Source organism: Lemur catta, chromosome 15, assembly GCF_020740605.2.
Source record: "Lemur catta isolate mLemCat1 chromosome 15, mLemCat1.pri, whole genome shotgun sequence".
Lineage (NCBI taxonomy): Eukaryota > Metazoa > Chordata > Mammalia > Primates > Lemuridae > Lemur > Lemur catta.
Window position 1 is genome coordinate 17057210 of NC_059142.1, and position 25701 is coordinate 17082910.

At 48.4% G+C, this 25701-nt stretch overlaps 1 protein-coding gene across 3 annotated transcripts in view; it reads right to left on the reverse strand.

Annotated features, from left to right (window-relative positions):
* Positions 1-25472, reverse strand: part of RPH3AL (rabphilin 3A like (without C2 domains)) — a 134649-nt gene extending 109177 nt beyond the window's left edge. For 2 of the 3 annotated variants that reach the window (XM_045526182.1, XM_045526174.1), the window contains exon 1: positions 334-419. The gene's annotated coding sequence lies outside the window, so the exon portion shown is untranslated. Of the gene's footprint in view, positions 1-333; positions 420-25446 lie in introns of those variants that run through there. The other variant, XM_045526181.1, reaches the window with a different exon arrangement.
* Between the last annotated feature and the right edge of the window lie 229 nt (positions 25473-25701).

Sequence of the window (25701 nt, forward strand, 5' to 3'; positions counted from 1 at the left end):
GCTCGAATTTCTACCAAAACTCTGCCCAGCACCCCCAAATCCATCTCTGTCCACTGGGGCGTTTCAAAGGATGGTGCCAAGCGTAGCAACTGTCTGAGGCGGCACCAGGAGGCCCTTGGCCCTTCTCCAATCCCCGCTGCCTCTTCCTCAAAGCAGCGGGACCCGGGGCAGCCTGGGAGAGCAAGTTTCCAGTCAACGATTAACCAAACACTCTCCCAGGACAGACACAAACCCTTTCCCGGAAGTTGGCAAAGTTCTGGGAAAATCCCTGCCTGAACTGGGCCCCTGGCATCTTCCTGTGTCTTTGGAGCCACAAGACCCAGAAACACCTACCAGGAACCAAGGGGCTTCGACCTGGACAAGGCCCTGCTGGAGCCCCACACAGGAGGAGGAGGCCACTCTCCCTCCCACCGGGTGACCCGAGGTGCTCCAGATGACATAGATCTGAATCACTCAGACTTAAGTCAATAAGTGGCAGCCACAGGGAAGGCCCAGCTGGAGCCAAACCAAGGCCTGGATTCTCCTCTGTGGATGGAAGCCTGGCCATGGCCACCTCGCATCCGGTCTGCTTGTGACCAAGGCCCCTGGAGACGCAGTCTTCTACGACTGAACAGAGGCAGGGCGTTTCCTGTCAGAGGGAGGCCCTCTTTGGGAATGTTTGCATTCTTTTTGGTATTATTTGTTTAGTTTGGCCACTTTTATAAATTTCAAGGTTTTTTTTTTGTTAGAGCACATTTTTCTGGAAAGGTATCCAAAATATTCATTACGGGCAGTGGTGACACACGGGATGTCAGCATCTCATAACTTCCTGAAGCTCCAGCCATGGCTGTGGCTCCTCAGGAAGAAGGTAAACTGAGGCACAAATAACTTGGCCGATGCTGTAAACAGAACAGCCTCCTTTGCGGGGGTCCAGCCTGGCCACTTTGTCCTCTTCCTGGCAGGACTACAGGCCGGACAGACCAAGTTCAGAGACTGCATGTGACACCAAATCGAGCCGAGCCTTGAGCCAAGTCAAGCATCCAGAAAGAGAGATTTGAACCCAGCAGGGATGGGGCCCCAATGTAGACATCAGAGCTTGGAAAAGCCAGCTCTAGGATGGACCAGACATGAAAGTGTGAAGAGGCCTAAGTGTTTATACTCTGCACAACCAAGAACTATGGGGACACTGCCACTCTGCCTCTGGAGTCCAGACAGCTGTGCACTCACAGACGGGGGCAGAAATCCCACTGCCTGTAGCAAAGCAAAGGCCAGGGGCCCCTGCTGGCCTTATGTACTGGCCATACATCTTGTCTACCCAGCACTCCTTTCCTTGGGAATGATTCTTCCTTCTGGCCAAAGTAATCATGCCGAGTCCTAAGACAAGAGAAACCAGCCCCTTCTTCCTCTTCCTCATGGGTGAATGCGACCAGGGCTGACCAATTAGAATATCTCCAGCCTCTGAGTGACTGGTTCAGGGCAGGGCATGGGACCCAGGCCCAGACATACAGAGTCCTCGCTGGGCTCTTGCCACAGTTACTGGGAAATATACCCATCATCTGTGACAATAAGCTGTGCGAACAATATTGGCTTGTGACGGCTAATGGCCAGCCTGCTCCACTTAGAAACCGCCTGTTTGCAGATGCAGCTCAGTAACGCTGAGAGAGTCAATAATCCCAATGGCATTGTCAATGGCTGAACCCAGCCATGCCTGAACCACTATTTTGATTCCCAAACTGTCAGGCCCATAAATTCCCCTATTTGCTTAAGCTAGTTTGAACTGTGTCCTCGTCATCTGCTATCAAGAACCCTGAGTAAGTCACCTACCCAGGACTGGGGAGTGAGAATGCACCACACATGCCAAATTCATTGGGCCTGATGTCTTAACAGACACAACCTAAGCCCTGGCAGTGCACTTTCTGCCTCTGCTCCTGCCCACCCCTGTGGAGGCCTGTCCCAGCCCCAGTCTGGCCCAGAGATGCCACAGCGGCAGCTGCTTTCCTGCAGAGCACCCAGTGTTCATTCCGAGGCCGACTTCGGTTCCTTTGCAGTAGCCGCGTGGCCCAAAGGGAGCCCCTCCGCTGCAGGCATCTTCCGTGGCCCCCGTTTGGTGTGGCAGCCTCTGCCATCTGTCGCCACGTGGGACCTGCTCCTGCAGTGTTCACCTACTTGTTCCCAGGTCCTCCCAGACCCTGGCCGGTCTCCCAGGCTCCACGTTCAGGCTTTGTCGTCCAGCTCTGAGCCCCTCAGGTTTGCTGGTCTCCAGGACTAGTGCAACTACAAAGAACGCGGGAGAGAAGAGTCGTGTGCTGACACAAGAACCTTCGGCTTTAACGTGAGGGGAGCGTCACCGCCCGTTAGCATCCGTCAATCCAGCATCAGCCTGTGATCCAGGAGCCCCGAGCAGCAAGGCCCCGTCCCTGTGACATCGCCTCACTGTCTGGTCAGAGCTCACCAGATGGGTCTGGACGTGAAAGCAGGGACCAAACTGCTTCATAAATCCACATGTAAGATTTGTAAGGAGGCAAAAATAGATAAACTGAGCGACGCATACATGAAACAGAGTAATTTGGTAATTAAATAGGAAACAAAAAGTCCCTAGCTAAATGATAGAAAACACCTTAAAAAGCTCTAGAGGAAGGAAATGAGGGAAATAAATCTATAACTGAAAAATAAAAGCATGCTTAAGATAAAATGTTACAAATGTGATAAATACATATTTTATTTTAACAGAAACGTGTTGGCAACGGGGCACCGTGAACTGACTGCACAAAGCCTCGCTGGAGGGTGGTCCCCAAGGGCCGACAGGCAGGGGACAGGATATAAACCGAGTCAGGGAGCAAAGGCTGAGCATTCTCCCTGGGCCTACCTGGTTCCACCAGCTCTTCTCTATGCTGCCCCTGCAGGCCTGAAGCCCCTCTCACCCCCTCCCTGCTCCACTCAAATCTGTCTCTCCCTCTAGCATGCAATGGGCCTCTGGGCAGCTCGCTGGGCCCTGCCTTTCCTGGTGTAGCTGCTCCTCCCTGCCACTGCCCTCAGAGCACTCCAAGTGAATGGGCTCTTCTCCCCTCTAGTCCACCTCTGCCTTTGCTCCTGCGGCCTCCAGGGCCCCAGATGCCCCTCCCTTCCACTCCGTCCCGGAGGACCCAGCAAATGGTGCTACACCAGGAAGCTTTCCTAGATTGCCCTTTCCTTCCGGAAAGAGCTTCCTCCTCCCCAAAGTCCCTTTCCTTCAGCACTGAGCATTTGCCACCTTATGTTGTATTTATGTATGTCTTTATCTTCTACTGGGCAAAGTCTGCATCAGCTTCATCTTTGTACCCTCTTTTATTCTTTCACTCATTCATTCCAAAAATGTTAATTGAGCACCTACTACGTGCCAGGCCCCATGACAGGACTGAGGATACAACCATGGACAAGACAGACTATGTCCCTGCCATTTTGGAAAAAGAAACACTGAACAAACATATATGTCAGGACAAGCTATGATAAAGGGTATGACAGAAAGAGTCTGGCATGGTGGTGTGCAACTGTAGTCCCAGCGACACAGGAGGCTGAGGCAGGAGGATCACTTGAGCCCAGGAGTTCGAGGCTGCAGTGAGCTATGATCATGCCATTGCACTCCAGCCTGGGTGACAGAGTGAGACCCTGTCTCTAAAAAAAAAGGAAAAGGGAAAAAAAAGAGAAAGGTTTGGGGTGATATAATATATGAACATCGATGCACATGGAAGAGTCGGGGAAGGCATCTCTGAGAAAGTGACATAAAAATGGGACCAGAGGGTGAGTACAGTGAGTCAGGCATACTTTTTAGGTACATAATAGGTGTTTGCTAAACACTTGTGGAACAAATGAGTGAGTAATGGGTCAGAAAACCCTAGTGTGTACCCCGTGTCCCTCCAGACACAACTTCCCCACCTCTCATCACCCTGATGGGTCATTCCAACCAGCACCTCGAGGAGTTCTACAGCCAACACACCTCCTTTAGACGACAGGATATGTCCACCTGTGTCATCCTTGCAGAGGTGCTTGCCAGGACTTAAGGTGGCTCTCCACTCAGGATCCTCTCATGACCTCCCTGATACTGCCATCATCCATCTGTGCCCACCTCCACTGCAAGAACAAGCGGGTTTTGTCTCGCATGCAGACTCCAAACCACTGCCAACGGCTGGCTGGAACACCATGCTTAGAAGGCCTATCAGGCTGCCTCTGGGCTTAGTGGGAAAGCACTGTGATTGATGAGTGATGTCTGCCACTGGAGCGGGAGCAGAGAGCAGCGGCACCTGTGCCATGTATTTTCCTTGTCACTCAGGTCCCACAAGTGAGCACCCAGGCAAGAAATTTCCTTCAGATCTAATTGCCTGGAGAGCATTCAGCGTCTGGGATCCTTTGCCTTATGGGCCACATGAACCATTTCTCTAATATTTTTTTCCCTGCCTTGACTGCTCATTAGCTCAGAGCTAAATGTGTGCTTCAAATATAGTAAACTGTGCATAGCTCTACGGCCTGAATATGGAGTCCAACTCTACCCCTGGTTTCAACCTTCTAGTTAATCTGTATTTTTCCTGATCTTATTTTTATAAGCTTCTATTTAATTATGTGTACACACACATACCTATATAAATATATATAAAATATATACATATGGTTCTGATATATAATACCTACTTTATCTTTTTATTATAAATATATATTTATATTTCTTATATAAAAGATCTATGGAAACATATACATTCTTACAGGCATCCTCAATTCCTTTATGGAACAAGATAAAGCAATAAATGGGGAGATGGATAGACGACAGACAGGAAACACAAGGAAGAATAAGACACAGTCTTTGCCTGGAAGAATTCAGCATGCAGTTGCTGCCTGTCATGAACAGAGGGTGGAATTAGACTTCAGAAGTCAGGCTTGTGACTGTGAAGGGGAAAAAATTACACACAGACCCCCCACTCCCTACCCCAGCCAACCCGAGGCTTTATCAACTATGAAATGCCTATAATACAATCTGCCCCACTTCCTTCACCCGGTGAAAACAGAAATTACACGGGGAGGTTCCCGGCTGTGCTAGTCAGCACCAGCACCGTGCGCGCCACCGGTGTCATTAGTATTGGGAACATCGTTCTAGGCCGCTAGCACATGGCCATAAATAATAAGACACCAAGCTGCATGGCCTCCTTATAAATGCTACAGGAATTCAAAGAGAAAGGAGCCGTCAGAACCCACATCTGCATTCAGAGTGTCCTTGTCCCCCTCTGATGTCTGAGAGCAGTGTCTGACTGAAGGACTTCAATCCCTTGTTTCTCCCAGCAGGAGAGAAAGCCCCGCCAAGATCAATCCCCTCCTGAGGACTTGAAACAGCTGCCCCAGCACGAAGCAAAGGGCCCGGGGCTCTGGCATCCCCCGCCCCCTGCAGTCTCCTGACCACACTGTCCCCTGCAGAAAGGCTGGCACAGCATGCGTCACCCGTGGGCCAGCTGAAAGAGGATGAGCCAAGGCTGGAGACGGTGGGGCGGCCATGAGGACAGCTGACCCTGCACGTGCCCCCCACCAGACTTCACAGACATCTCCCGCCCCCTCCCGCCCCCATCCCGGCCCACTTAGTCCACAGTCACCAGGGTTTCCAGGCACCTGAATCAGCGCCACTGACTTTCAAACAGCAGGTGAAAACGAGATAATGACACTAACTGGGGTCCTTGTCAACAAGATTTTCAGGAGGGCATGGACCCGGCCTTTCTTTTCTGCGGGAACTGACAGAATAGTAAGATTAATTCTAAATTCTGGAATGTTCTCTGCCAGTCTAGGGCTGAAAGTGAAGGCAAAAAGGGGAGGGGAGGGCCGATAGACAGTCAAAGGGCTATGTCTGCGAACCAGTTCCAGGGACAAAATAAGGTCTGGTATGGTTTAACCCTAGAGGCAGAATGATCCAAGGCAGAAGTCATCCGAAGGGACTGGGGGAGCACTTCGGGGATAGGTGACCTGGCATCCCAACTGCAGCCCTTTCCCCTGGCCTTCCTGTAGCTGCCCAGCCACCCTCAGGGAGGGCTCCAGAAGCCCTGAGTTTACCCTGTGGCCAGCCCCCTGGGGCCCAGCTGACTCCTCCAGGGGTGCAACCAGGCCAAATCAGCACTTCAAGATCCCTCCTTTAGGGATCTGGAAATGGGGTAAGAGACTAAGTCTCGACTGCCCTCTGCAACAGTAAGATGCAAACTTAGAAGCCAATGGGGGGCCATTTTCCCCATGTAGAAATGCCCAGTTAACAGAAACACAAGGGTGGTCTGCAGAGAGACAAAGAGGAGGGCAGCGGAGATAGAGACCGAAGCAGGCGTAAGGCAGAGCAAGGGCCCCACTCTAGCACAAGCGCTCGGTTCGGCACACCTGCGGCCTGGGCGTTCACACCTTCCTCAGCTTCAATGCCATACTCCAGGGTCTTGGCAATAAAGTCCCCTTCCTGTTCAATCACTGTTTGCAAGCAGCCCTGGTTAGCCGCAAGTCCTAGCTGGCCTGATTAATGACATCCACTTCTCTACCACCCTCCCACTCCACAAGGACCCCTCAGGTCACGCTGGGCTGATTAAGAATACCTGGGGATATTCAAATCAGTGGCTGGGACAGTGAAGAGATGTTGATGCCTGAGGGACCCAGGTCTCCATCCAGCAGCGACAAGTGGAGCAATAAACCTTCCTGAAATGCAAGTTCCTCCCACCTCAGCTACTGCAGACACCTCCCCAAGTCCACTCCTGGTCCTCTCTAACCTGTTCTTACTGGAGTCACAGTGAGCTCTTCAGAATGGCAGCCCTGTCACAGAGCTACTGGCTTGAAATCCCCCTAGTGGCTTCCTACTGCTCTTATAAAACCAAAATCTTCAGGCCGGCCAACCTTGGATGCTGTATTTCCCTCAACGCACCACACTCTTTCCCCTGGGGACCAGCAGGCACCTAACTCTTCTGCCTGGGACATGCTTCCCCATCCCTCTCCCCACAACCTCTTTTGCCTAATTAACTCTTTTTCAATGTTTTTGTTGCTAACACCGTTATTGAGATACAATTCACAAATCATAAAATTCATCCTTTTAAAGTTTACAACTGGGTAATTTTTAGTATATTCACAGAGTTATACAACCATCACCACTATCTAATTCCAGAACATTTTCCTCACTCCAAAGAGAAGGCCATTAGCAGTCACTCCATTCCCCCTTTCTCTGCAGCCCCTGGAAACCACAAATCTGCTTTCTGTCTTACGGATTTGCACATTCTGGACATTTCATATAAATGGGATCATTCAATATGTGTCCTTTCTTATTCACTTTTTTTTTCTGCTCTAATCTTTATTATTTCTTCCCTTGGGTTCAGTTTGCTGTTCTTTTTCTAGTTCCTTAAAGTAGAAGATTGTTGATTTGACATCTTTCTTCTTTGTTAATACAGGTATTTACAGCTATGCATTTTATAAGTTTTGGTAGGTTGTATTTTTATTTTCATTCATCTCAAAGTATTTTCTAATTTCTCTTGTGATTTCTTCTTTGATCCATTGGTTATTTAGGAGTGTGTTTACTTTCTGTATTTTTGTGAATTTCCCAATTTTCCTTTAGTTATTGATTTCTAATTTCATTCCACTATAGTCAGAGAACTTACTTTGCATGACTTCAGTCCTTTTAAATTTATTGAGACTTATTTCCTGGCCTAACATATGGCCTCTCACGGAGAACACCTGATCTGCCCTCTCGAAGAATGTGCACTCTGCTGCTGTCGGGTGGAGTGTTCCACGGATGTCTGTTAGATGTAGTTGGTTTGTAGTGCCATCCAAGTCTTCTGTTTCCTTGCTGATCCTCCACCTACTTGTTCTATCCATTATTGAAAGTGGGACCTTCAAGTCTCCAACTATTATTGTTGGGTTGTCTATTTCTTCCTTCATTTCTGTTGGTTCTGCTTCACGTATTTCGGGGGTCTACTGTTAGGTGCATGTATGTTTAGAATTGTTACAATTTCCTGATATAGTCATCCTTTTAACATAACCAAATGTCCTTGTTTGTCTCTAGTAATAATTTTTGCCTTGAAGTCTATTTTGTCTGATGTTTGTACAGCCACTTCACCTCTCTGTGAATCACTGCTTGCACAGTACATCTTTTTCCATCGTTTTACTTTCTACCTATTTGTGTCGTTGAAGCTAAAGTGTGTCTCTTGTAGATGGCACATAGTTGGATGATTTTTTTAAAATCTATTCTGCCAATCTCTTTCTATTGGAGGGTTCAGTCCATTTGCATTTAACATAATTACTGATAAGATAGGATTTATGCCGTTTTGCCATTTGTTTTCTCTATGTCTTTTTTGTTCCTATATTCTTTCATTTCTGCCTTCTTTTGGGTTATATATTTTCTAGCATACCTTTTACTTCTCTTTTATCACATTTTTTAAAAGTTTTTTTCTTAGTGGTTGCCTTGGGGATTAAAATTAACATTTTAATTTAAAACAATCTACCTTGGGTTAATGCTGACTTAATTTCAATAATACACAAAAGCTTTGCTCTAATATAGCTCTGTTCCCTCCCCCTTCCTTTGGGCTATTATTGTTATACCAATTATATCTTTGTACATTATAAGCCTGTCACCAATGTTTTATAATTATTGCTTTACGCAGTCATCTTTTTAATCAGATAGGAGAAGAAAAGAGTTAGAAACAAAATACATTTATACCTTTAAATGTGCTATTTATTGAGCCATGTAGACTTCAGTCACTGTCCAGTGTCCTTTCATTTCAGCCTGAGGGACTCCCTTTAGTATGTCTTATAGGGCATGCCTGCTAGTGACAAATTCTTTCAGTTTTTATTTATCTAGGATGTCTTGATTGCTCCTTCATTTTTAAAGGATAGTTTTTCTGAATGTAGGGTTCTTGGTTGAAAGTCTTTCAGCACTTTGACGACATCATCCCACTGCCTTCTGCCTTGCGTGGTGTCAGACGAGCATTCAGCTGTGCTAGTGGTCTTCCTGGGATCCCTACCTTATTAACTCTCACCCTTCGATTCTGCACTCAACCATCTCCTCCTCCCTGAACCAGGTCGACCCCTACGGCACCTGCACTCCAGTGTTCTGTAATACTCTGTAGTGATTATCACAACTGTAATTAAATAATTAACAACAGAAGTAGTTCTTCAGTGTGTTTTCCCATTATCAGAATGTAAGTTCTATAAGGCGAGAACCAGGCCTGTCTTGTTCTCCACTCTGTCTCCACAGGCAGCACCGTGCCCGGCACACTGTAGCCTTTCAATAAATATTTACTGAGTGTATGGATAAAGTTCTTCTTAAGGCAGGCTGAATTATTGGTCTCAACTTCTCACTCCCAGCCATGGTATTAAATAGCCACACCCTGCCCTGGCCTGCTAATAGGCAGTGTACTTCCCTGACCCTGGACTTGAGGTTGGCCATGGGCCTTGCTTTGGCCAATGGGATGTTAGTGAATATGATGGGAGAAAAGGGTCTGCAATGTGCTAGCTCTATTGCGCTCCTGCCTGTCACCGTGAGAATAAACATACCTCGGGTGGTAACTGGTCCAAGTGGGATCAGAGACACACGGGATAGACCTAAGCCCAACTCACAGTTTCAAGCCAACCAAGCCCCACTGAGAGCAGCCCAGATCAGACAAACCTCACCCAGCCCACAGATATGTGAGAGAGAAATAAATACATATTGCCATATGCAATGGGTTTTGGGGTGGTTTGTTACGCCACAATATTGTGGCGACAGATGACTAAGACATATGCCCTGGCGAGCTCGAAGACTGGGAGTGAGTCCTGGGGAAGGTCTTACAGGTGGTCCTTCATATGGCCCAGGACTGGGGCCAGATTGATTCCCCTCGTCCAGACTGACAGAATAAACTCCCCAGAATCCTACAGCCCCACCATTCATCTCCAGGACCAGCCTCCTGGAGTGGCCCGGAGTGTACTAAGCACCTAGCACCATGCCAGGCACACAGTAGGTGCTTGATCAGAATCAGGCTTTGTTCTTCTCCACCCTTCCCCTTACCAAATCTACCACAGGGCCTGAGAGTTCATCTTCACAGCCAGAATACCTACAGTGCTTCCCCTGTAGGGCTGGGGAAGGGGTGTACCCTCACCTGTCCTGGGAGCTGACCCTTCCTACTGCCTCAACCGATGCCCCAGACTCAGGTGACGAGGTGGGGACAGGGACAAGGGCAGGCAGAGCATGCCTCCTTACATTGTAACGGAGTCAATGTGTGGTCTACAATTTTATTCATTCATTCAGAATTTATAACTGCCTGTTTCAAGGAGGGCTTGAGGCAGCTTAGGAGCTAAACACAATAAAAAATAAACAACTTAAGGATTAAAGAGAACAGAGGCCATGCAGAGAGCAAAAAGAGACGATGCCACAGAAATCTGATGATTAAACGGAGCAGCACGTCTGACTCTACGCTCTTCAGCAGCCACAGAAACAAAGCAAATATGGGGACTGGGGAGCAAAATATGAAATCAAAGAAAGCAGCAGCCCTCCAAGCCGAATGTGAACCCCCTTCACGGGCAGCTCTGAGTCCAAAAGGACACTCTCAGGCCAAACTGGGGAGCCCTCAATACTAACGATAATAATAACCACATCCATGGGCCAAGGGCTGTTCTGTTTTGCATATGCCTTTTCATTTAATCCTCACAACAAGGCCACAGACATTATGATCACTCCCATTTTACAGATGAGAAATAGTGGAGCCAGGATGCAAACCCAGCAAGTCTGAACCCAGAGCCTGAGCCCTTGTCCTCTAAGCAATCCAGCTTCCGCTCCGCTCATGCTGGACCCACCCACATCCCCACCAGGCCTCTAGCTCTGGGTGGGCTACGGGCCAACCCTCTTCTCTACTTTACTCCCCACACTTCTAAAGATCCCCTGTCCCGAGAGTGCCCGTCCCTGGCCTTGCCTGTCAGGATGCTGTTACCTCCCCGTGAGCCCCCTGCAGGCAGTTTGCCTGGAATCCCACCTGCCAACCTTGGGGAGATGTGCCTGACCTTCCTCCCCCATCACACCTGCACTCCCAGCGCATTCCTCTTGATACCCTAGCCCCACCCCCGGAGCCTCCACGTCCAGCTCCTCCCAGCCTGCCTCAACTTGCTGTCCACCCCGAGGCCCGTCCCAGAGCCCAGCACGAATGCTCTCAGAGTCCACATCCTATATCTGCGAGCAGAGCCCAGCACTGAGAATACCATGCAGTGAACCCCTCCAAAGCAATGACCATACAGTGCAAACCTTTATGTCCTAATTGGGCTGCTGCGTGAGTCTGTGCTCTGGACACAGGACCCATGTAAAGCGAGGTGGGCCCACAGTTGAGTCCTGGCTGCCCCTTGGCCTGTCTTTTCTACCCTGGCCCTGATGGCATGACCCTGATGGAAAACTTCAGCTCTGTAAAGGCAATTTTTATTCCATTTAAGGTCTTTTTGCTCCCAAGTTTCCCACCTTGCTAAATCAGTTCCCAGTTACCCATCAAGGGTGACCCCATTGATAGAAAGCCTGAGGCCAGCCCAGGCTATACGGCATACTGGTGCGAAGTCAGAAGAGGTGCCCTCCCCAGAGGTTCTTCTCTCCCACCTGGTTAAAAACTTCCCTAATAAACTGATAATATTAAAACAAGACATTTCATGTCCATTTGTTAGAAAGTCGCCATTACAAAATACACAATTCAAAGCTCCCTTCCATGCAGTGTCCTTGTAGGATACTTAACCTGCAAAAATGACTCTGGCAGACTCACCATATCCACAGCTACCTGCAGCTCTAACCAAGCAAAACACTCAAAGACACCTACTCAGCAGTACCCTTGAGAGAGGGAGGCTGCTGTGGGCTGAATATTTATGTGCCCTCAAAATTCATACACTGAAATCCTACCCCCCAAGGTGATATTAGGAGGTGGGGGCCTCTGGGCAATGATTAGGTCATGGGAGCAGAGCCATCAAAATTGGGCTTAGGTGGCCAGGCACAGTGGCTCATGCCTATAATCCTGGCACTCTGGGAGGCCAAGGTGGGAGGATCGTTTGAGCTCAGGAGTTCGAGACCAGCCTGAGCAAGAGCAAGACCCCGTCTCTACTAAAAATAGTAAAAATTAGGCAGGCATGGTGGCGCATGCTTGTAGTTCCAGCTACTCGGGAGGCTGAGGCAAGAGGATCACTTGAGCCCAGGAATTTGAGGCTGCTGTGAGCTAGGCCGACACCATGACACTCTAGCCCAGGTGACAGAGTGAGACTCTGTCTCCAAAAAAAAAAAAATAATAATGAGATTAGTGCTCTTATAAAAGAGGCTTTTCAGGGAGCCAGTTTGCCCCTTTTACCATGCGAGGAAACAGTGAGAAGGCACATCTACGAGCCAGGAAACAGGCCCTCACCAGATACAGAACCTGCCCACACCTTGCTCTTGAACTTCCCAGCCTTCAGAACCGTAAGAAATAAATGTCTGTTGTCTATAAGCCCCCCAGATTATGGTATTTTGTGATAGCAGTCTGAATGAACTAAAAGATTTCATAGTAAAGAACCATGTCTTCTGTTTCGTTCAAGTCAAAAGTGTAAGGTCTTAACAAGCCCAGAGAGTGTGAGGAAGGTCTTCACGTCTAGGTGGGGGTCACCGGACCCTGAGAAGTGGCAAGTGAAGAAAGTCCCCAGCAGGATTAGAAAGGGCAGGTAGAGAAAGGTCACTGCAAGAATCAGCTCTGAGAATAGGCCGTGGAGATGGGGCGGAGAGGAACGAACACAGAGAAACACAGGCTACTTGGTGACTTGCTCTGAGACCCGGCCTGGATGGATTTTTACCATTTGGGGTTAGAAATAATTTCACATTCATCTCTGACCTTTCACTGGCGAAGTTCACTCATGGCACCTTCCCCTTGATCAAATACTTTCCCACGCCCTGACATTAACAAGGACATGTACTGTGACAATTCAGAGACCAGTTGAAATTGGGTCGTATCCTATCACTAATCTGTGTGATTTGATGACATTAAAAAAAGAAACCAGAAGAGAATTCATTTCCTTTTTTACTTTTAAATGAGGCCCCACTTAGAGCAGAACAATTTAGATGTTGCGCCTCCTTAAGCAAATGGTCCCTGAGGAATGGCGTGAAAGAAGGATTCTGGATCGAACTCTTGTTCTCTGATCGCTGCACCAAACACTCCCCCTCCTGATCCCTCACACTCTACATCAAGGAGCCAGAGGAATGAACCTGCTTTCCCAAAATTCAGTCCAGAAAATAACATACATTCCTACATTTCACCTTCTAAATTAAGCCAGTGTTCTCCATTCACTTTCCACTGGGGACCGAGAGAAAACTGTTTCAAAACTGAGAACTAAATTTAAAGTTAGGGACAAAGAAAAAAAAACCAAAAACCTCACCAGTCCCAAAAGTTTGAAGTCATTTGTTGTAAACTTTTAAAGTTAGATCTAAAGTGACTGCCTGTTGGAGAGTTCACCTCGTCAGCCCAAGGATCCAACTGTCCAAATGGGGTCACGTGAGAACTCAGGGGCTGGTTTAAGGCAGCTCACACCCTGAGTTTTTGCAATGCAACAGGCACACTCCACCAAACGTTTGGTTCCAGTACTTGGTTGGTCTCACTGTATCCACTGGGGTTCTTTGGTTGTAAGCAACAGAAATCAAGTCTGGATGACTAAGAAAGCAGAAAGGAATGTACTGGAGGAATATACTGTAGCTCAGAATCAATTGGAAGGCCGAAGAGCCCAATGTGGAAGAAAACAGGAACTCTGATGGCTGCAAGAGTCTGAGCCTCAAAGTCTCATCAGCCTCCACTACCAGAATAAGTGGCTCCAAAATCCTCTCCCTCCTTGCTTCCCTCTGCTGAATTTCTGATCTCAGAATGGGTAGCCCTGTGAATCAGCCCAGCTTGAGCCAAGGTCCCCCCTCTTGCCCTGGGTGACAGCTACATGGCTGTGTTCACTTGGTAAAAATTAAAAAAAAAACAGTATACTTCTGGTAGGTGCAGTTTTCTGAATGGATGTTATACTTTAATTAAAAAAAATTACTCCTAGCCTATGACCCAGCAATTCCACTCTTAGAATTAAAACATGTAAGAGAAATAATGCAGATAAGAGGAATGAAAACATATAGCAACAAGAATACTTATGGCCAGTCCATTTATAACAGCCCAAAACTAAAAACAGCCCGGGGTCCAACAACAGGTGAATGGATAAGTAAATTATACATATTCATACAAAGGAATACCACTGACCACTAAAAAGGAAGCAATTACTGATGTAACAGCAACAGGGATAAATCTCAAAAATATTATGCCAAGTGAGAGTGAAAAAAAGTCTTCCACAAAAGAGCACATATTGTAGGAGTCCACACATAATGACTTTGTAGCACAGGCAAAATTAACCTATGGTGGTAAAAATCAGAATACTGGTTGATTCTGGGGGAGTGGGGCACGGGAGAATGCTCCGAGAGGAAGGTCGTGCTATTTTTATAGGAGTCCAGGTTACACTGGCCTCTGCATGGATCTGAGCTCACCAGATGGAACATGGAAGATCTGTGCATGTCACTGGCTGTACATTTTACCATAAAAGAAAAGAAAAGAACCATAAACAAATATTGAACTTCAGTTCATGGCAGGCTCACTGAAGTATTTGACTGTTTTGTTCATCAAAAGATGCTACTAAGGTAGTAAAAAGCAAGCCACAAATTGAGAGAAGTATTTGGCAACACTGAATAGGCACCGGATTAGTACCATTATGGTAACCTGTGAAGATCTCCTACAAACTACTAATAACCTAATAGGAGAAAAATGGAGAAAGAAAAGTCCATGTGTGTAAATGAGGAAACACAAAAAGCCCTGGGAACACGCTGGACTTGGGCAATGATCAGAGAAATGCCAAATTAAACCGTGGTGGGATGCCAGCTCACACGCAGCAGACCGGCGCACACTAAAAGTGCAGATGATACAAAGCGTGGGTGAGGATGTGTGAGACGTGTGCCCGCCCAGAGCCGTAGGGAAAACAGACTTCAGACTTTGAAGGCCATCAGGAGGTGAAAATACACGTCGCCTAAGACCAGGTAATCCCCCTAGGTATACATCCTAGAGAAACATGCCCATAGAAAGGATGTCAATAACACCCCCAATACCCATCCACAAGCAGAAAGGACAAATAAACTGGGTATGTTTACACAGAGCAGTAAAAAGAGAGTGAACTACAACATCAATACTACTATTTTAATACTGTATGTTATATTTAAGGATATAAACCTACGTGGTAAAGCTACAAAGAACAGTAAGTTAATGATGATAACAAAATTCAGGTTAGTATTTCCCCTGGGGATGGGGAGGGAGGAAGGTCCCTTTAAGGAAAGGTACAAAAGCAATTTCTAAAGGGTTAGTAGTGCTCTCTCTCTCTCAAGTTAGCTGGCCATATGTCTGCTTTATTATTATTTAAACTATACAAGTATGTTTTAAATTCTTTTGTATATATATCACAATAATTTTTAAAAAAGCAATAATTTTCTTGTGTCCCAACAACAACCAGTTAAAAATCAGGCCAGGCGCAGTGGCTCATGCCTGTAATCATAGCTAGCACTCTGGGAGGCCATGGCGGGAGGATTGGAGGATCACTTGAGATCAGGAGTTTGAGACCAGCCTGACAAGAGTGACACCCCCGTCTCTATTAAAAATAAAAAAAAAAATTAGCCAGGTGTGGTGGCACTCACCTGTACTCCCATCTACTCAGGAGGCTGAGGCAGGAGGATCACTGGAGCCCAGGAGTTTGAGGTTGCTGTGAGCTAGGCTGATGCCACAGCACGCTAGCCTGGGCAACAGAGTGAGACTCTGTCTCAAAAAACAAACAAACAAAAAACAAACAACATCTAGTTAAAAATCAAATGAAAAACAAAAAAGATTCTATTCCCAGTACCAATAAAAAAATATAAAACACCTAGGAACAAACTTAATAAGGAATGTATATAACCTCCATAAAGAAAAGAAAACTGTGAAACTTTACTGGGAGCTATAAAAGAAGAGACAATAGAAAAGAAAACATGAATAAATAAGGGACGGGCCATATTTCTGGATAGGAAAACTCAATATATTTGTTATTTTATAAATTTAATGTAATTCCAAACAAGAGCCTATAATACTTATACAAAAGCCAACACAATCATTGTAAGTTTCACATAGATGAGTGAATTGATAGGCCAATATAACCAAAGAAATTTGGAAAAAGAATTTGCATTGCCAGATATTAAAATACATAAAGTCACAAGAAAAAATTTGGTTGGCAGTGGAAGAAAATGTGAAAGACTAATGAAAAAACAGAAAGCCTGGAAATTAATATGTTTGTATGTTACAATAAAGCTAACACTTCAAGTCAGTCGGGGAAGAGGGAATGATACTCAAATATCTAGTAACACCAGTTACCGGACCTGAGAGGGAAAGGATAAGAGAACAGGGAGACTTTGTTCGCCTTTTTGTACCTTTTGAATTTTGAACATGATTATAATGTTATATTCAAAAAATAAATTACATTTAAATTTAAAATATAGTTTGTGGGAAAACAAAGTAAACTGAAAGAACCAGTCAACAATTTGGAAAGAAACAGAATCAAGGTCTTCCCTCGCATCATAAAACAAAATAAATTTCAGTTGGATTTGAGTTGAAGACAAAGGAGAGAGCTGAGCGGAAAGGCTGAAACCAAAAAAGAACCAGAAGAAATCAGAGGTGAACATTTATCTGACCCTGGGGTGAGGAAGACCTTTCAAACTCAAAAGCAAAGAGAAAAAAAGATTATAAAATGAAAGGACTGATGGACTTAATCGCATGTATTAGGCAGCCCAGGAGGCCATAACATACCCAGACTGGGTGACTTAAACAACAGACACTTATTTCTGACAGTTCTGACGGCTGGGGAGAGTCCAAGATCAAGGTGTCAGCTGATTCAGCTCCTGGGGAGGGCTCTCTCCCTGGCTGGCTGGCAGACACGCCCTTCCTTGGTGCATGTGCCCAGGGGGAAAGGGGAGAGAACAAGCTCACTCTCTAGCACCTCTTCTTATAAGGACACTAATCCTACCAGGTCAGGGCCCCACCTTTGTGACCTAATTTAACCTTAGTTACTTCCTTACTCCAAATACAGCCACACTAGGGGTTAGCACTTCAACCTACAAATTTTAGGAAAACACACTCAGTCCATAACACTACATAAGCATTTAAAACTTCCCTATGTTTAAAAATAATAATAGGCTGGGCGCAGTGGCTCATGCCTGTAATCCTAGCACACTGGGAGGCCAAGGTGGGAGGATCGCTTGAGCTCAGGAGCTTGAGACCAGCTGGAACAAGAGCGAGACCTGGTCTCTATCAAAAATAAAAAAAATTAGCCAGGTGTGGTGGCACATGCCTGAGGTCCCAGCTACACAGGAGGCTGAGGCAGAGAATCACTTGAGCCCAGGAGTTTGAGGCTGCAGTGAGCTATGATGATGCCATTACACTCTACCCAGGTGACAGAGCGAGATTCTGTCTCAAAAAAATAATAATAATAAAAGAAAAATACCAAACTATGGGGAAAAATATTTGTTACATACATATCCACCAATACTCTTATGGATAAGTAAACAAGTTAAATATTAATAAATGCAGGTAAACATTAAACAGTTGTTATCTCTAGAGGTTAAAAATCACAGATTTTTATTGTCTTCTTTGTGCTTTCTGTATTTTCTAAATTTTCCATAATGAACATAAATTACTTTTACAACTCAAAAAAAAAAATGACCATTATTTCTAAGAAGTGTTATGGTCAAGCAACACCTGGGGCAGACGGTGAGTTCTGCAGACTCTATAGGAGGAGGATCGCCGAGCCAGGCAGAGCCTGAGGAAGGAGCCAGCACAGCACTGGGTCTGGAACGTGTGGCTCATATGAAATACAAGATGATGTAAACTACCCTATAGACTCTATAAGGAACCTTGGAAGATGCCAGAGGAAGAGGGCATGAAGGAGATCTTGAACCAATGCAAATCTTCTTCCACGGAAAAAAGAAGGCTTAGTTGACATGATCCCAAAGGGACAGACTCAGAGGCAGAGTGACAGAGAAGTAGATTTCAACTCAAAAGAGGGAAGAACTTCCACCTATCTGAGCTGTCCCTAAATTCAGAACACCATGCAGTGAGCTTTCTGTCTTAGTCCACCCAAGACTCCGAGAGAGATGGAGGAGAAGATTCTCAATTCAGGAAGGGGTTTAGACTAGACATTCATTCATTCATTCATTCTTTATTTTGGAGACAGGGTCTCACTCTGCTACCCAGGCTGAAGTGCAGTGGCACAATCATAGCTCATAGCAAACTTGGACTCCCAAGCTCAAGCAATCCTCCTGCCTTAGCTTCCCAAGTAGCAGCGACTACAGGTGTGAGCCTGGCTAATTTTTAAACTTTTTGTAGGGATGGGGTCTTGATACATTGCCCAGGCTGGTCTTGAACTCTTGGGCTCAAGCCATTCTCCCACCTCAGCCTCATGAGTAGCTAGGATTACAGGTGTGCCCCACCACACTCAGCTACTTTTTAATATTCTTTTTTTTATAGAGTCAGGGTCCTTCTACATTGCCCAGGGTGGTCTCTAACTCCTGGGCTCAAGTGATCCTCTCACATCAGCCTCCCAAAGTGCTGAGATTACAGATGTGAGCCACTGTGCCCAGCCCTACTTTTTCTTTTAAGAATGTAGAACAGAATCGTACAATTATAATAAATAAATTTTGTTGCATCTAAATTATACCTCAATAAAATTATTTTAAAATTTTAAAATACCACAAAGAAGGCTAAATTTCTATTTGATCATCCTTCTTCCTTCTGCCCCTCCCCACACCCACACCCACAATCCTGGCCCCCTTTACCCCTTCCCTGGAGATAATAGTTAAGTTTAGAATGTATTTTTTCTAGATCTTTGCATATACTTTTATATGCATGTGTATTACATAGATTTGTATTCATGCAGGGCTCAGTGCATACATTTCTACAAAGGGCATCATGCTGTATTTGTCACCCTGAAACTTGCTTTCTTCACCTTATGAATCTCTTAGAGATTCCTCCACGTTGCTTTATATAAAGACCTCAGTCCTTTTCAAAGTTGCACAGTATTCCAAGGTATGAAAATACAAGTTTAAGCAGTTGTTTCACCACCAGCAAACATTCAGACTGTATGTAGTTTTTCACCACTGCTAACTGTCACAAAGGCTGTCCCACAACTTGTCACCTGCACACAGGTACCAGAGTGTCTTCAGGGCAGATCCTGAGAAATAGAATCACTATGTCACAGGGAAGCAGCATTTATTTTAACAGGTCCTGCAATTGCATCCATCATGATACTGCTTTCCAAGCCTCAGCTCCCATGGATTTATAGATCTGATCCCTCTGACGTTTCTCCTTGTTGGTTTCAGCCAGGTACTTTGGCCTACCTGGGGTATCCTGGGCCTCAGTGTTCTTCCATCGCTCTTGCTGTTCAAACCACCATCCAGCTGTGAGATGGGCCGGCCCCATCACTGGCAGCATCCAAGCACAGGCCAAATGGTCACCCGTCCCGGCTACTTATGGAGGGGACTCTTGAATGGGGAAGGAGGCTCTTCCAACTCGGAGATGCTGCACCTCCGGGAGTCAAGATACCCTGTTATTGACTGAGGAGGAGGAGCTGAGCAAGAGGAAACTTTACAAACCCTGGTGTCACTCAACTACTTGGATGGGCCAGACATAAAGATGAAAATGCACCAACGTGTAAATTTAGGCATGACACAGCTGGGTGAGTCACACAGGACTGGGTAGTTGATATCCAACACGCAACTGATTAATTGTCCATGGTAAAATAAGTGCTTTTACATGAGGTGCTAACTATGTAACTGTGGTCTTACATAAGGTGCTCCGGTATTTTTAGCAGCGCATAACTGCCATGCGAATGGAGGAGCTGCTCTCCCAAAGAATGTCACTTACTGTAGGGGCTGGCACAGGCCAGTGTTCTGCAGGCAGCTCATTGCTATTGGAGGGTTGCGGGTGGCTGTGCTGGGGGCTGCAGCACCACCCGTGTTCTGGACTCTCCACCACCAGCAGGAGGTGATACACATCACCTCGCTTACACTCTGAGCATCCAGGCAACAGGAAAAAGGGTGACTTCAGGGACTCACCCAACTCAAGCAGCACCTTCTAGCTAAGACAGCTCTCCCTCGACCCAGCAGAGTGAAAGGGAACAGGAAGAAACCAGAGCTAGGCCTGGCTCTGCTCCCACGTTCCCAAAGCCAACCCCCTCCAGAATCTGCGCACCTACCCTCATGTCACCTCCCACCTGTCACAAGAAATCCAAGGGTCCAGTACAGTGATGTCAAAGGTGTGGCCTCTCTTAAAAGGGAATGGCGTGTCTGTATTTACAGCCTGGGTTTAGGGTCACCACTGCCTTTTTCCCTGTTTGGGTAAATTTTACAGAAGTATAACACACATACAGAGAAGTACACGTATCAAAATTGGTTAATTTTGACAGAATGACTTATGTGACCTATGTGACCAACACCCAGATAAAGAAATCAAACATTACCAGCCTCACAGAGCCTTCCTCATGCCTCAAGGAAACCACTACCTGACTTCTAGTGCTTTTTTTGCACTTTATATAAATGGAGTCATACAGGACACGCTCGTTTACATCGGGTTCCTGCAGCTCGACATTGTTTGCGTGACTCACCCATGTTGTACTGTGTGGCTGTAGACTGCCCATTCTCACTGCAGTGGAGTGCTCTATTGTCTGTATTCACCCCAACCTACGTGTCCATTCTACTGCTAACGAACAGTGGGTGACTTCCAGTTTTCCTGGCTATTCCAAATAGTGCTGCTATGAATATTCTAGTACATGCCTTTTCACGGCAGCCCACCATAAAATACAAAACGTTGAAAACCACCACTTTAAGCCTCAAATCTTGGCTGGGCGTGGTGGCTCACGCCTGTAATCCTAGCACTCTGGGAGATTGAGGTGGGAGGATTGCTTGAGGTCAGGAGTTCGAGACCAGCCTCAGAAAGAGTGAGATCCTGTCTCTACAACAAAAACAAAAAGAAATTAGCCAGGCAACTGGCTAACTGGTGTGTGTTGGTGGTGCACACCTATAGTCCCAGCCACTCCAGAGGCTGAGGCAGGAGGAGTCCTTGAGCCCAAGAGTTTGAGGTTGCTGTGAGCTAGGCTGATGCCACGGCACTCTAGCCTGGGCAACAGAGTGAGACTGTGTGTAAAAAAAAAAAAAAAAGCCTCAAATCTTGGGAAAGCCAACAGCCCCACCTCTCCAATGAGCTCTTTCATTCCTTAAACATAGTCCTTGCACTGTCTACAGAGCACCCAGTCAAGTCAGACTTCCTAGGACTAAAGCCCAACCAACCCTATCACCTACTTGCTGTGTGTCTTTGGATAAGCACTTCACCTCCCTGTGCACCAGTTTCCTTACCTGTAAAATAGGAATAATGATAGTACTTTTAACTCATTTGGTTGAGGATTAAATAAGGGAACCATGTCTGCATGGTGAGCACTCATCAGTGGCAGTGGCTATGACTGTTGCCAAAGGTGCCCTGTCTTTCTTCACATCCCCGAGGTACCCTGCTCTGGGCAGCTCCTCCCAGGATATCTGTGAGCAAGACCCTCAGAGGAGGAAACAGCCACAGAGGACAAGCAACTTCACCACCTCCCACCAGAGCAGGGCTGCACCAACAAGCACTCCCCACCCCCACGCCAGATCATTCCTTGTCCGTCTGCCTCTCCAGGCGTCACAGATGTGTGGCAGCCACAGCTACTGTCCCTTTTACCCAAGGGGCACTGGATGTCACTCAAAATGTGACCTAAACCAGGGTCACCATTCCGGGATCATTATTAATGGCATTGCTAGCAGCCTGGTGACAACCAGCTGGGCCATCACCAACAGTGGCCAGGAATCACTGCCTGGAAAAAAAAATGTTTAATGTCTATGCAAAAGAAGAATGACGAAGAGTATTTTAGTTTTTTAGGTGACAAAGAGGGAAAAAGCCCCTTGAAGCTTACAGTGCAGAGACCCAGGAGCAAGAGATGGGGCCTTGCAGCTACTAGTTGCCATGGTAACCATATTTCACAGCAGGAACTCATTTTCATATGACAGTGACCTGTGGAGAGCAGGGAAGGACGCCTCCTAAGGAAACTTTGTGGAAGGCTTTACTGTTGGGTGGAGGGTGGTTTTGTTTACCAAAAAAGGCATTTTAAAGTACCCTGAGGGGCACCTGCAAGGCTCTCTCTATTCCACAGCTCTTACTTAAGGTGAGACCAGAAAAACAGCCTGTTTCCAAGGCCTCCCAGGGCAGATGTCACAGCCCCCCTGAGTCACTGATCCCACCATTAACCGTCTGTCTGTTACAAAGTCCTTTCCTGGAGTCCCACACAACCAACCAACTAAGCCACCAGTATGTCCCACACACCTGGGCCAGGCGCTGAGGGGCCACAGAAGATGTGTAATACACTCTCCCTGGCCTGAAAAACACACCTTCCTGGACAAACAGCAAACCCTAGTATCTAAAACCAGCCTTGGGAGTCGGATAGTTTTGAGTTCCACCTTGCACTTTGCCCACCTACAAGTTGTGTGATTCAGGCAGGTCTCTGGCCCTCTCTGAGTGTGTGTCCTCAATCCTAATGCCTCCCTCTCTGGGTGTTTCCAGGATAACACAAAATGAGGGAATGCCTGGACCGATTAGCACACTCCCCAGAGAGGAACGACCCACTCAATAAACAGCTGCTAGGATTAAAAGCCCGAAACCCATATCTCACACCCGGGATATGATGGGAGGCTAATGGCAGAGAACAAAGTATTAAATGGTGAGGCACAACCTGTAACCAATCCATCAATAAGCCCAGCAGGAGTGCATTTGGACTGGAATCCGGAAGAATGGAACAGTCCAGGAGGGAGGTGGAGTGTAAACTGGACTCCGAAAAAGGATGAGAAGGTGGTGTTCTTGGAAATTTGGGGGTGGGAACTCCTTTATTGAGCCCCTACAGGGTGCCCGGTCCTGGGGATCCAGAGAGAAAGGAAACAGGTTTCCTGCTGCTGCCAGGGACAGGAGGGGATGTGAGATCAGCAGAGACACAGTGGAGTGGGAAGACCAGGAAGGGGCCCTGGCAGCCATGGGAGGTGAGCAAAGCCTTCCCAGGGAACAGCACCGGAGCCAAGTACCAGAGAGTAGGACAAGAGGGCTGACCATGGGCAGGAGGTAAGAAGTGGCAGGACTGGAAATTGGAGTGAGAGAATGAGGCTCCATGACTGAGAGCCTTCAGACCTGGGGAGGGGAGCTGAGCTTTGTGTGGGAGGAAATCCAGAACCTCTCAAGATTTCTCAGGGGTGGAGTCAGTGACAAGGTAAAAGGGACCACCATTCTAGAGGTGACAATGCAGGGCGGACTGCTGCATGGGGATGGTGGGGGTGTTGGCAGTGCAGAGAACAGCTAAGAGGCCTTGTACCCTGGTCTAGGATGTTCAAGGTCTGGAGGAGCCCGTCACAAAGGAGAGGAGGGAGGAAGACACATTTCAGAGACCAGCATGGTGTGACAGAGAACAGGGAAACCCACTGCCAAGAAGTGAGTGAGGGCAGCTGCCTGGGAGGAGGAATGCTGAGTTTTCCATGACACTGCGGCATTCATGGACAGCACGACAGGACAAGACTAGAAAACGGGGGGCGGGGATTCCTTGAGGACTCCTGGAGTCCCATGAGAAGCTAAAATCAGGACCTTGAAAAACAGTTCCAGAAAAGAAGGAAGAGGCCTCAGGAAAGGAGAAGGAACAAAACTGTTAGAAACCAGAGTTTCTAACAAAAACCAGCAGGGAGGTGTGTCCTGAAACGATGGCAGAGGAGGCTACAAAGGGGACACCCACGCACAGGGGTCTGCTTCCCAGGCAGGACGACCAAGGCCCCACAAAAGAGCAGTGTCTGGAAACAAGATGACTTTCGGGAAAGCAGTTTAGCAGTTTCAGCAAAGTGGCAGGGCCAGCAGAGCAGCCAGGCTGCAGAGGATTAAGGGGGGAGGCGCAGAGCCGGGAGGAGGCAGCAGGTGCAGAGCACTTGTCAGGAAAATGTGACAGTGAGAGAAAAGAGGAAACGAAGCTTATGGCTCAGATGCATGGTTTCGTTTTTCTCAGGAGAGGCCATGTGGATGTCATAGGCAGGGGGTGGAGGGGCCTGGAGGCCGTTAGGGCACCATCGCTCCAGGTGTGGGGGGAGGCCAGGCTCTGCCCATGCGCTCACCAGGGTCTCCAGGAGGGACGCCTCCTTGGCTCCCCCTGCCCTCAGACTGCTGGGAGGATCAAAGGTTCCTGCTGCACAGATGGGGAGCGACAAAGACCATTCACCTGCGTCTCCCAGGCTCCGATCTCGCAGAGGACAGGCTTTCACCGCCAGCATCGCACCTCCCCCCAGGGAAACCCCTGGGGTGTTACAAACCACCCAGGTGGGTAATCCAGTTGTGCAGCCCCCTGAGCAGCCGGGCAGGAGGCAGAATCCCCAGGCCTCCCAGCAGAGCCCTCTCCGCAGCCCAGGAAAGGACGCTTTTGCAGCACAGCTCGCGCCCCGGGCTCCGCGGCGAGGCCGGAACCGCCATCCTGAGCACAGCCAGGCGCCCGCCTGGGTGGGCTGCAGCCCTTCTCCGAAACCTGCCCGACTTCTGGGAGTGGGTTTCGGGAAGCCTGGAAAACACACCCAGGGCAGGCCTCTCAGGCTCTTTTGGTGGGCAGGGCGAGCCGGAGGAATCGCGTCTCACCAGTGAGAAATAGCACATCGCGCACTCCCATGCCTCGGGGTGCCCACGTGCCACTGGAATCCCACTCCTGCCCACCTAGCATAGGCGAAAGCCCAACAGTCCAGGGCCCAGGACCACCACGGTGCCCCACCCCAATCATCTGGAGTGTTGGATGCCCGGCCCAGGCCAAGCTAAGCGGAGAGGGGCAGCGGCGAGCCCGCCCCCGCGCGGGCACCGCGACCCCAGGCCCCTCCCGCCGCATGTGCGCGTCCCGGGCAGGCGCTCGGTAAACAGGGCACTTGTTGACTCGAACTCCGGAACGCTCACCCCAGCGCCGCCTGGTGTCTGCAGCGGTCCTCGCCCGCTCTCGCGCCGTCCCCTCCCCCAGCCCGGCCGCCCCCGAGCTGGGGGCGCCCGACGGGATCCCCAGAGCGCCCCGGGCAGGCGGCAGGCCAGCAGGGATCAAGCCGCTCCGGGGGGCCGGGCGCTCTGCTGCAGCCCCAGGCTCCGCGCGAGGCCATCGGCGGGCGCGGCCGGGGAGGGCAGCTCGGCGCCAGGCCCTGCCCGCGCCCCGCCGGCCCCCGGGGATCGCCCCCGCCCTGCGCGCAAAGAGCTCCCAGGTCCCAGGCGCCGCTCCGGGGCCGCCCTGCCCGCCCCCTTCGGCCCCCGCCACCGAGCCACACGCACTCTCCGGTCCCCCGGGACTGGGCCCCGTACCGGGGGGCGGCCCCACTTTAGCCAGACTCACCTGGGGGTTCGGCCCTGCCGCCCGGGCGCGCTCCCTGGCTGCCCTCTGGCGGCGGCCGCGGGTACCCGGGCGCCCGCCCCGCCCCGCCCCGCCCCTGTCGACCTGGGACCTGTTGCTGCCCGCTGGAGAACCCGGGCCTGAGGTCCCCTGGTAGGTGAGGGCTCCTCTGGATGGCTCTCCTCCACACGGACCAGATCTCGACGGTCTCTTCCTCTTACTAGCTAACTAGCACTGTCTTTTCCCTAAGCAGCTTCA